General features: G+C 39.1%; 1 pseudogene; it reads right to left on the bottom strand.

Moving 5' to 3' along the window:
• Positions 1 to 8,245: 8,245 nt before the first annotated feature.
• On the bottom strand, positions 8,246 to 8,638 carry LOC149228238 (dolichyl-diphosphooligosaccharide--protein glycosyltransferase subunit 1A pseudogene; annotated as a pseudogene).
• Between the last annotated feature and the right edge of the window lie 1,268 nt (positions 8,639 to 9,906).

Genomic DNA, 9,906 nt, shown 5'->3' with positions numbered 1-9,906 from the left:
TATTGAGAAAAATGAACTTGATTGTATTAACTTTAAAGAAAAAAGAACTTTACAACCTTGGTGCCTTGATGTTGTACAAGCTCCTCCCAGGGTCTAGCAAGAATCTCCTCTACTTTGACAAGCTTCACTCTCTTCCCAAAGAGATCAAAAGGTATGTAATCTCTCCTCTCAAGCTCAATTAGGAAGTCTAAATTCCAACAGCATTTACCCTCAAAAATCTTCAGCTTTCAACCTCCCTAGCAAACAGCCCAATGCCTCATTTTATAGTGCAGAGGAAGGAAGTTACCAGGTCCACCTTCAAAGGGATAGAGTCCTCCTTCAAAGGGATAAGCTCCTCACATCAAGGGGTTAGCTCCTTTACTTATGGGATGCATGAACCACCTAGGAGCGAACTTGCCACCTCAAGATTCCTTCTAGAAGCGTCCAGAATTAACCCAAAGTGAGTTTTTAAGAATAAACTTGTGCCTTTTTTACTTTTACAGGAGTCTGCACCCTTTCCTTTAGAGACAGAGCGGGCAGGTCCACAAGGTACATGACCAGGAGGTGCGGGACTGCAGGTAATGCTAAGAGAAAGTGCGAAACCAGACTTTTAGAGATTTTCAAGGACTTTCTCTCATTTTTAAGGCTTGACATGAAGAGCTGAGATTTAAGACTTGCAAAGGAGGACAGTATGAGTGGTGATAGACTCACACTGACTACAAAATGTCATGGTGACAATATTTTATGCAACAGATTGCCCCCTAAAGTGTGAAGTCTGTAATAGATAGTATTTGTCATCTAAGAAGAGTGAAGTACTTTATCATTTCAAGGATCATCTTGTGGAGGGCCTGGTTGGAACCTGTAAAAACATTCACTACAATATCTATATATGAGATCATATCATCGCCGAGGTAGGCATTCCCATACTCAGATCAAAACTGACTAGAAAACTAACTAAACTGCTCTAATATAGGAATGATCTTATAATACATCACAAGTATAGACATATGTAGACACAGTATGGGCGCAGCCATCTGTTTATGAATAGTCCACTGTATAATGAATAACAAAATTCCTCATAGCCTGGATGGTGGAAACTAGATCGTCTTGATTTCTACTTCCCGAAATAGTACGATTCTACCCATGTGAATGAATGTGTCAAAGTTGAACATGGTAGAAACCACTTGATTACCAGTCAATGATGTAAATTGTTAACAAGTGTGAGAGAAACCACCAGTAATTTCAATGGCTCTCAAAGTACTCAGTACAATCCATGAAATGTGAATAGATGTGTTGATGTCGAACATGTCACGGAATCCTTTGATTGAAGGTCAATGATGCAATCTATCGTCGAAGGCGAGAAACCTGCCATTGATGCATGGAGATCCCAAGGTACTAACGATTTCTAGATCATCTTTCTAGATAATGAGCTGAAGTCAATAGAAAGCGATCCGTCGTAGGCAAGCCCACAACACGAAATCATAGATCAAGTTTGAAGAAATATAGTTGCAAGGACTGACTCAGGGATGGTCATGATGGATGACATATATTTTGTAGATGAATGGTTTATTTGCACTGACCTCTTGAACACATAACGACACTGCAGATGGTTTGGTGACAATTGACCCAAAGCTAATACCCAGAAACTGGCTGAAGACTTTCAATATGGTTTGATTAACTGTTAGGCAACGGATTTCCGAAGCCAGGTGAACAAAAAGTGTCGTGTTCAAGAGTGGTTAAATGTTTTTCTTAGACACACAGTATAACAAACAGGTTCATTTTTCTCTCTTTTCCCCCACCATTTCTGGCAAGTACCTCTTTATTTTTTACAAGCTTGAGGAGGATAACATTTGCTTGATTATAAGCTCATCCTTCGATGAGTCCAACTTAGTTTAAATTCGAACCCTAAGAAGGAGTGGTCCATTCCTGTTTGTAATTGAAGAGGTCCTTTACTGTTAAATTTTAACGAGTCCAGTATAGGAGAAACTTGGTGTTTTTCAATTTTAGGGAATCGGAAGAAAAACTTAAGAAAACTCCATGGTTGTCCTTTTTCGGAAATTTGTGTCTCCCAAGCCCGAAAAAAGTATAAAATAATACTTGAGAGAACCGCTTGACCATTACGATCAAGGAGTACTTTTCATAATTAGTGTCTCTGATCTGAAAAAGTAAAAAAGCGATCAACGACACGTCGTTTTATAACCAATATCGAATTTGAAACGACAAAAATCTGGCAATATTTTCACGTTTATATGGTCAAAAAAGAGCTGTAAGTGGACCTCCTTTTTAATTCCTTTTTAACGAGCTTAAAAAGAAAAACTCGACAATCTTTTCATATTTTAGGAGTCAGAAAAGAGCTTAAAGATGACTCTAATGTTTTTTGTTGAAAATGATCAATTTTGCCTGAAAAATCTGATATCCTGCACAAAAACTCAAACATTACTCATACCTGTTTAAAATAAATAAAAATGCTTCAAAAGTTACCTCTTTAAAGTGAAAAATAAACAAATTAAAAATTCATTTATTCAAAAAAGCTTATAAAAAGGGCTTTTGTAAATTCATTTTTACCGTTTGACTTCAAAGTGAGAAAAAAGAGCTTTTGGGTAAGAAACTTCCCATGAAGATTGCGGAAAATCCGTTCATTGGAATCGAACATTGTCACCTCCAGGTAATCCACATCACTTTACTCTTGCATTTCAACCATTTGAATTTTGTTTTTAGGTTTCTATTTTGATTTTTAGGAAGAATTTTGTTTAAAAGACCGCTCGCGGGGGTCTGCAGGCGCAACATGCAAAACCGGCGGACCCCGAATTTTTCCTGCACAAGAAAGACCCAGGGGCCCGCACCTGCTGTTCGGGCAGAGTGCGGACCTACGCACTGTCTCTAACTAGAGAGTGCGGTCCCCGCGACATAGGTTTTACAATTCCAAATTCTTCAATTTCCGCCCGAAAACTTTGATTTAAAATGTTTTAATTGACCTTTTCTTTCAATGTAGAGTATACACCATGCTTAATTAGCGGGAACAAGAGCACGAAGATGTGGATCTTGCCACAATTAATCATCAACCTTCAATCGATGCATTAAAGGCATGCGGGTTATTTAAATTTTGGGCCATACCTGGCATGAGGGCCCAAGTAGACTTTCTGCAGTGGCTGGTGGACAGATGGAATATACAGGACCAGTGTTTCATTATTGGTGGCCACCAGCTCGAAATGGAGCCAGAGGACATTTACTTTTTGACTGGTTTTCCCAAGAGAGGTGAACAATTGACTCTATTCGGGACTAGGCCAGGTGGCCAGTCTGTCGATAGTCTCTAGCTAGAGTTTTGTAACGACCAAACCAAGGACAAAGGGATTGATATCAAAACCATCTCCCGTCCTGAACTCAAAGTGATTGCATTTACTGTCACCAGACTCTGCAGAAGCGCAGCACTGCATATGGCCACCGGATCCCAAATGCGGATGGCAGTAGACTGTTATCGAGGCACCGTCTTCAACTAGTGCGAAGCTGTGTTGGCTAATGTAAAAGGCCAACTGACTAGAGAAAAGAACGAACAATTGAAAAACTTTGGATATGGTTTCTTGGTTGTGAGATTTGGTCTAGAGAGGGTCCCAATGTTGGTCCCACAGCATCTTTCCGTTGAAGCTGGACATCCCCGAAAGCCCAAGCTGATGCGTTGGGTTGCAGTTATGGCCCGTCATCCTGAGGAGGGTTCAAAAGTTGTTCGATTTTCTCCTAAGTATTTTCATTAGTTGGAGAACCAAGTTTTTGCGATTCAGGATTTTCCTTATGCTGGGATGGATTATCATGGTGACCCAGACATGGCTCTTCCACCAGGAGAGCAATGGGATGACACAGGTAAAATCATTTTCAACATTTTCTAATTTTAAAAAAAAAAAAAAAAAGGAAAAAAAATTTGTTTTTTAAATCGTCCCAAAACTGATAGTAAAAGGTTTCAAATGCAGATGTAGGTCCACGGCAACCAGCCACTCTCCAGCCTATGAGAGGAAACACCCAGCTGCAGCAGTACCATCCCCACGGGACGAATCTACAGAGACCCTGGCCAAATTGGAAAACCATCTAGAGCGTTTGACAGCAGATATTCCAGAGACTAGCATAGATGACATTCCTCTTAGGCTACAACGCTATGTGATTGGGGTCCCAAGACCTTTCAGGAGGTTCCTTTGTAGGGTGGCCCGAGCAGTGGTTTCTTATCATGATCATCACCAGTGATAGGATGATCGCTTTTTGTAGACTCATCTGACATTTTTTCTTTTTCTACTATCATTTTTACCGATCATAAGGTGTTTTTCAACCTATGATCGAAGACGATGTATATCTGACACACTTCTATGCTATTCTATATCACTATTACTGGCTATCTTGTAAAACATGTTATGGAATGTTTTTAAATTTACTGTTTGATTATTCCAAATGTCTACTTAACATTCGAGAAGCAATTGCATCTGCTAATGTATTTAAATATCTTGGAATATGCTGATATTCAATATAGTCAAATTCATGTTCCAAGAGACGAACTCTTAAAAATAATCTTAATAACACTAGATTCCTAATGGCATAAACTCTACTAAGCTGCAATACAATGAGTTCAGAATCTAACCTCATAATCAAATTCTGAATCCCAAATGAAATGGATTCAGATAATAACTCAATCACTGAACTATACTCTACAATGTTGTTCGTTGTTTGACCGAGGCTTACCCCATGCATAGATACCAACTCATCAAAGGGTGAATATATAACCCAAGCTGTGGAAGAAATGTTTCGTGTATTACGACAAGCACCATCAGCAAAACCAATGTATGTTTGAAGAGACGTCGACATCTGCAATATCAAGAGTGAAATCAAGATAAGCAGGAATAATGACCAGAAAACACTCTCTAAACTAACCACACTTTTCTAATCTAAAACACACCAGCTAGAAAGAAAAATAATCTAACTAAAATCTCCACACCTAGATTTAAGCATAATATCTCTTCAGGTAAAGACCATTTCTGGGTTTACCTAAAGAGACACCGTCAAAATATACCAATTCATAGGCCCCTTTTGCCAGCTTTCGCTTAACAACATAAGGACCATGCCACATGGGTACGAATTTTCCGGCCCCTAGCTTATTGTTTGCTTGATCGTATAGTAAGACTAGGTCTCCTTCCGAAAAATTACGGGGTGTAACATTTCGATCGTACTAAGCTTTAATACGTTTGGCATGAGTTTCAATTGCTAGTGCAGCATCACGTTGATTCTCATCTAGCTGAGCCAAGTACGGCTATTTGCAATGACGGGATTTCGCATTCAATGGGTAGCACAACTTCCAAACCGTAAACTAGTTGGAAAGGAGTGAAACCAGTTGATGTTTTTACTGAGGTTCGATACGCCCAAAGCGCTGAAAATAACATGTTATGCCTATTATCTCAAAATCAGACCCTGGATGGCTGCTGACCAGGAAGACCTTAAGTAACTATTTCAAACCTACTTTAGGTTGAGGCTTAGCCTCCCCAACCTGAGAGGGCTCTCTCAAAGGATTATTGTTTTTTATTATGATTAAGATGGCTAACTCTTGTGAAACAAAGATATAAAAATGTAAATGGTGGAAACACAACTAAAAAAAGTATACATTGGGCTTATGGAGTCAACATTGTTTCAGTATAACAATGATATCAACCTTACATAGAAGTCAGGGCATTCAGGATTCAACACATTTAGAACATACCAGAAACATATAGGACCACACAATCTATGAATGTATAAGGGAAGGTGGAGCACCATGAGTGATTTCTAAGTAATTACGCATTCATACTACTGAAAATATTGAGAAAAGAATAATACAACACATTCTGAGCATCGAATCCCTCTTGATTCCTAAGAAGCAAAGCCAATCTTGCATTACTAAAACAGAGTCTTTACATGAAGCCAAATATCAGAGCTTTTCTAAATAATTTTTCAACCCCTAGTACATTGCCCTCTCTCCTATATATAGAATTATTTTACAAGGCTAAGATTCCTCCTCCAACATGAGGGGAACTCGAATTCTACTTCTTATGACACCTATTCAAACTTTAACTACCTATTAAATGTAACAAACTGCTAACTAGACTTTTTAGAAACCTAAGGCAAATAGGAGTCTAACTCCATATCATGCTAATAATAGCATTAATTACAATCAATTCTCATTCTTTGACAAGTGGTCTCTTTTAATTTAGCTGTGGTAGGTGTTTGTAGCTGCCTGCTGGCCCTTAATGTCACATCTTCTCAATTGCTCCTGAAAAGTAGGAAACTGCCCCTGTTTATCTGCTTTTGGTTTTCCTCAAAGATATTCGAAACCAATGAACCATGTCCTTCTCTTTTTTATTATACAAAAATGTATTAGAGTGCCACGTCCTTTATGTGTTGTCGACCTTTCCCATGTGTGAAGACAAGACCTCCTCCAAGCTGTCTGACATATCATGAACTGTAGTAACTATGATCACTTTATAACAAAAAGTTTAAAGTTCAAACATATGTTTCCTCCACCTGTTTTTCCCTTGTTGAATGTTGACACCTGTTACATGATCCTTTAAAGAAATTCCTTTTTCAAAAAAATTCCCTCGGTCTCTCAAAATTGGTTGACTGAGTTTTAATTATGTAGCTACAGCAGTTTCGTAGCGCGCTACAAAACTGTTGTGCATTAGGCATCATCTTCAGCAGTTTCGTAGTGCGCTACGAAACTGCTGTGTAATCACCAAAACACAGCTTAATACCAAAAGTTTGCTATCTTGGGCTTCCTTATATTTAAATATTCTTTTCAGCTGCTCCAAAGCTTTTCAAAACTGAGTGGAGACGTATGATTCTTCAAGAAAAAATGCAACAAGGAAAACCATCAAAATTTGGAACATAACCTTACTTGATGTGTGACTTCCTTAAGGAAATTTTTTCTGCTGGCTTAGCTGCATCTTTAAATCCTCAATTTTCCTTTTCATAACTTTGATCCCAGCTCTCAGTTGCCTGTTAACCATTCTGATGTATCTCACCTCCTTTTTCTTGAAATCAACCTAGCTTTGGCCTATCAAATACAGTTTCAACAAATAATGCTAAATAAAACAAACTGAGATACATTGACCAACTGTAACCTTGCATTGCCGATATAATGGTAAGTGAAGATGACATAAGATATAAGCTTCTGTTCATGAGAAGCTATGCGACTGTCAATCTCCTTACTTGGTATCTTCTTATCGTAGCTATCAACTACTACAGTATGTTTCTGAATTAACTTGTCCTGCTTTTCTTTCTCTTTATGAATCAACTCTTCTACCTTGGGCAAAATATGCAATGCTTGGGAGGAAGACTGCAAGAAATCAAGTATAGACTTCGACTTCTTTGCAGTATCTTTGTCAAGGGAAGGTAGTCCAATAGATCTGTAAAAGTGCTGATCTAGGAGAATTAGCACATCATCTGGAGTAACATAGCCATACCAGTGACCAGTAACTTCACCATCAGCATTTGGACCATATATTATAAGGTTCCCAACATATTTGTGACCACCAACGTGTGAGCATGGACTCACAGCTACATGACCTTTAAGGCCTCGAGATTCTATATCTTCTTTTAATCTCTTGATAAGAGCAGGTCCACAAACACCACACCTTCGATCTCGACTAGTATGTGAACACACAAAGATATGTGATCCAGTGAGTATTTCAGGATTTCCTGAAAGCCATTCTGTATCTTTGACAATCACCTCTTCCACAAAGGTATCAACATCAAAGTGTGTCAACCCCTTGTATCTGATCATATCTGGAAATATCAAAACATCTCCGTTTGAAGTCTCTGTTCCATCCCGCCCCTCGCATATTGTAAAGCGTGTTTGCTTGAGCGAGTGGGATGACTTTCCACGCTACCTTCAATGTTTTTATTAGTTAGCTTCATATCCAACTCATCACATTGAACATTTTCCTCCAGTGTTGAGTTTTGGCAGCAATTAGTAGCACTGCTACCCTGGAAGCAACTTGTTACTTCATTTTGGATACCATTTATTACGTCACCATTCTCATTGCAGGGCCCTACTTCTTTCTCAGCTTTTTCCAAACCTATTTCATTTTCAACTTTCTCCAACACAATTTCCTCATTTGGTCTAAGCCTTTCTTGATGTGCTTTCAAAGCAACCAGCAACGACACGGTCTCAACAGAGTAGTATCCACGATCAACATAGTCGCCCATGAAGAGATAGTTGGTATCAAGAACCTTGCCACCAATGCGAAAGAGCTCTATCAGATCATGGAACCAATGTAGCATCAGCTACCTTCCGAACAACCTTGCAAGCTTGTACGTCTCCAGTCCGTGCAAGATCACGCAATGAGGTCTCAAGTTTTTCACTAACAGTTAAGCGCAGATTCATGACATTTTGTAGGCGCTGAATGGCATCTTGGACCTCTTCTCGCTGTAGTTTAGCAAGGTATGAAACTGATGACTTTGAAATTGAAAAATCGGAATGTGAATACAATATGCAAGCCAGAAAGGAGCAGAAGAAACCGGTGACCAACATCAGTGGCTCTGCTAGCATTGAAATGGTACTAAATTTATAATAAACCTGAAGGAACACATTATGTTCAGGCACCACATTCTTCTGTTGGAATTCCGATTGCAACAGTTTCCAATACCCTTCCATCTACACTGTTACAGACACGCACAATCTCAATTTAGCTTACCTTTATGCCCCAAGGTTCACTGTGTCATCTGCACGACCATGTGCTCGATAATATCCTCCTGTAGTTCGCTCAAATTCATCCCCATGCATAAACACAAACATAATTAAGACTGTGATTACTTGGCTTCTTTTGAAACTTGCAATCTGAGCGTACCACGACACCTAATGACCTAATGATGAGGATAAGTGATCGAATTGACAGGCAAAGGGTATGAGCTGATAAATGGTGATGTAGAAAGATAACGGATTTTGATAAATTTGAGAACTGGATAAGATTTTCTATCGATCAGCACGAATCCCTGACTTCGTCTTTGAAATAGGATTGACATATGGAGCTTAGGTGTGATGTTAGACCAATGATGGCTAAAATAGAGAATTCACCCCTTTTGGCATACTAATAAGACTCTTAACAAGACTCCTATTCAAACTGTTTAGACTCTAAAACCAGATGAAAAGACTAGACCCAAAATTGACACCAACCCTTTGGCAAACAATCGAACTGATGTGAACAATTTAGAAATTTTTTCTTGAGTGATAACAATGCCAATTCGACCTATGAATCCCAATGATTCGTCAGATCATAATGACTAGAACTTTGTTGATGGCTTCAACCAGACCATTAGCCTGTGGGTAATATGGAGTAGAACTATCGTGACGCAAGCCAAGTTGATCTGTTATTTCAGTCATCATGATGTTTCGAAAATGACGCCCATGATCAGTGATAATCGCTTGTGGAACACCGAACCTAGCAATTATATGATTCAAAACGAAAATCGCAGCAATTTTGCTGTCTGTCGAACATGTAGGCATTGCCTCGGCCCACTTGGTAAAATAATCTACCACAAGGATGATATACGCATGCCCCCCGGCCGAGTGAGGGTTACATGTAATAAAATCGATACCCCATTTCGCAAAAGGACCGACGGTAATTATAGGGTGGAGAGGAGCAGGTGGAGCACGCATCTTTCGATCAAAAATTTGACAATTGTGGCATTTTCAGACTGCATCAATACAATATTTAAACAAAGATGGCCAGAAATAGCCAGCGCGCAATATCTTTTGGGCTGTGGCATACCCAGACATATAACCGCCACACACTCCAGAGTGACAGTCATTTAGAACCTTTTCAGCTTCCTCATGAGTTAAACAATGTCGGAAAATAAAGTCCACCCCACAACGATAAAGTGTATCTCCAATAATTTTGTATTGTTGGGATTGGAAACGTATTT

This window comes from Pinus tabuliformis, chromosome J (genome assembly GCF_031772625.1).
Source record: "Pinus tabuliformis cultivar Carrire ecotype Pingquan chromosome J, CPIR1, whole genome shotgun sequence".
In the NCBI taxonomy this organism is placed as follows: domain Eukaryota; kingdom Viridiplantae; phylum Streptophyta; class Pinopsida; order Pinales; family Pinaceae; genus Pinus; species Pinus tabuliformis.
This window is presented reverse-complemented; position numbering and strand designations above follow the sequence as displayed.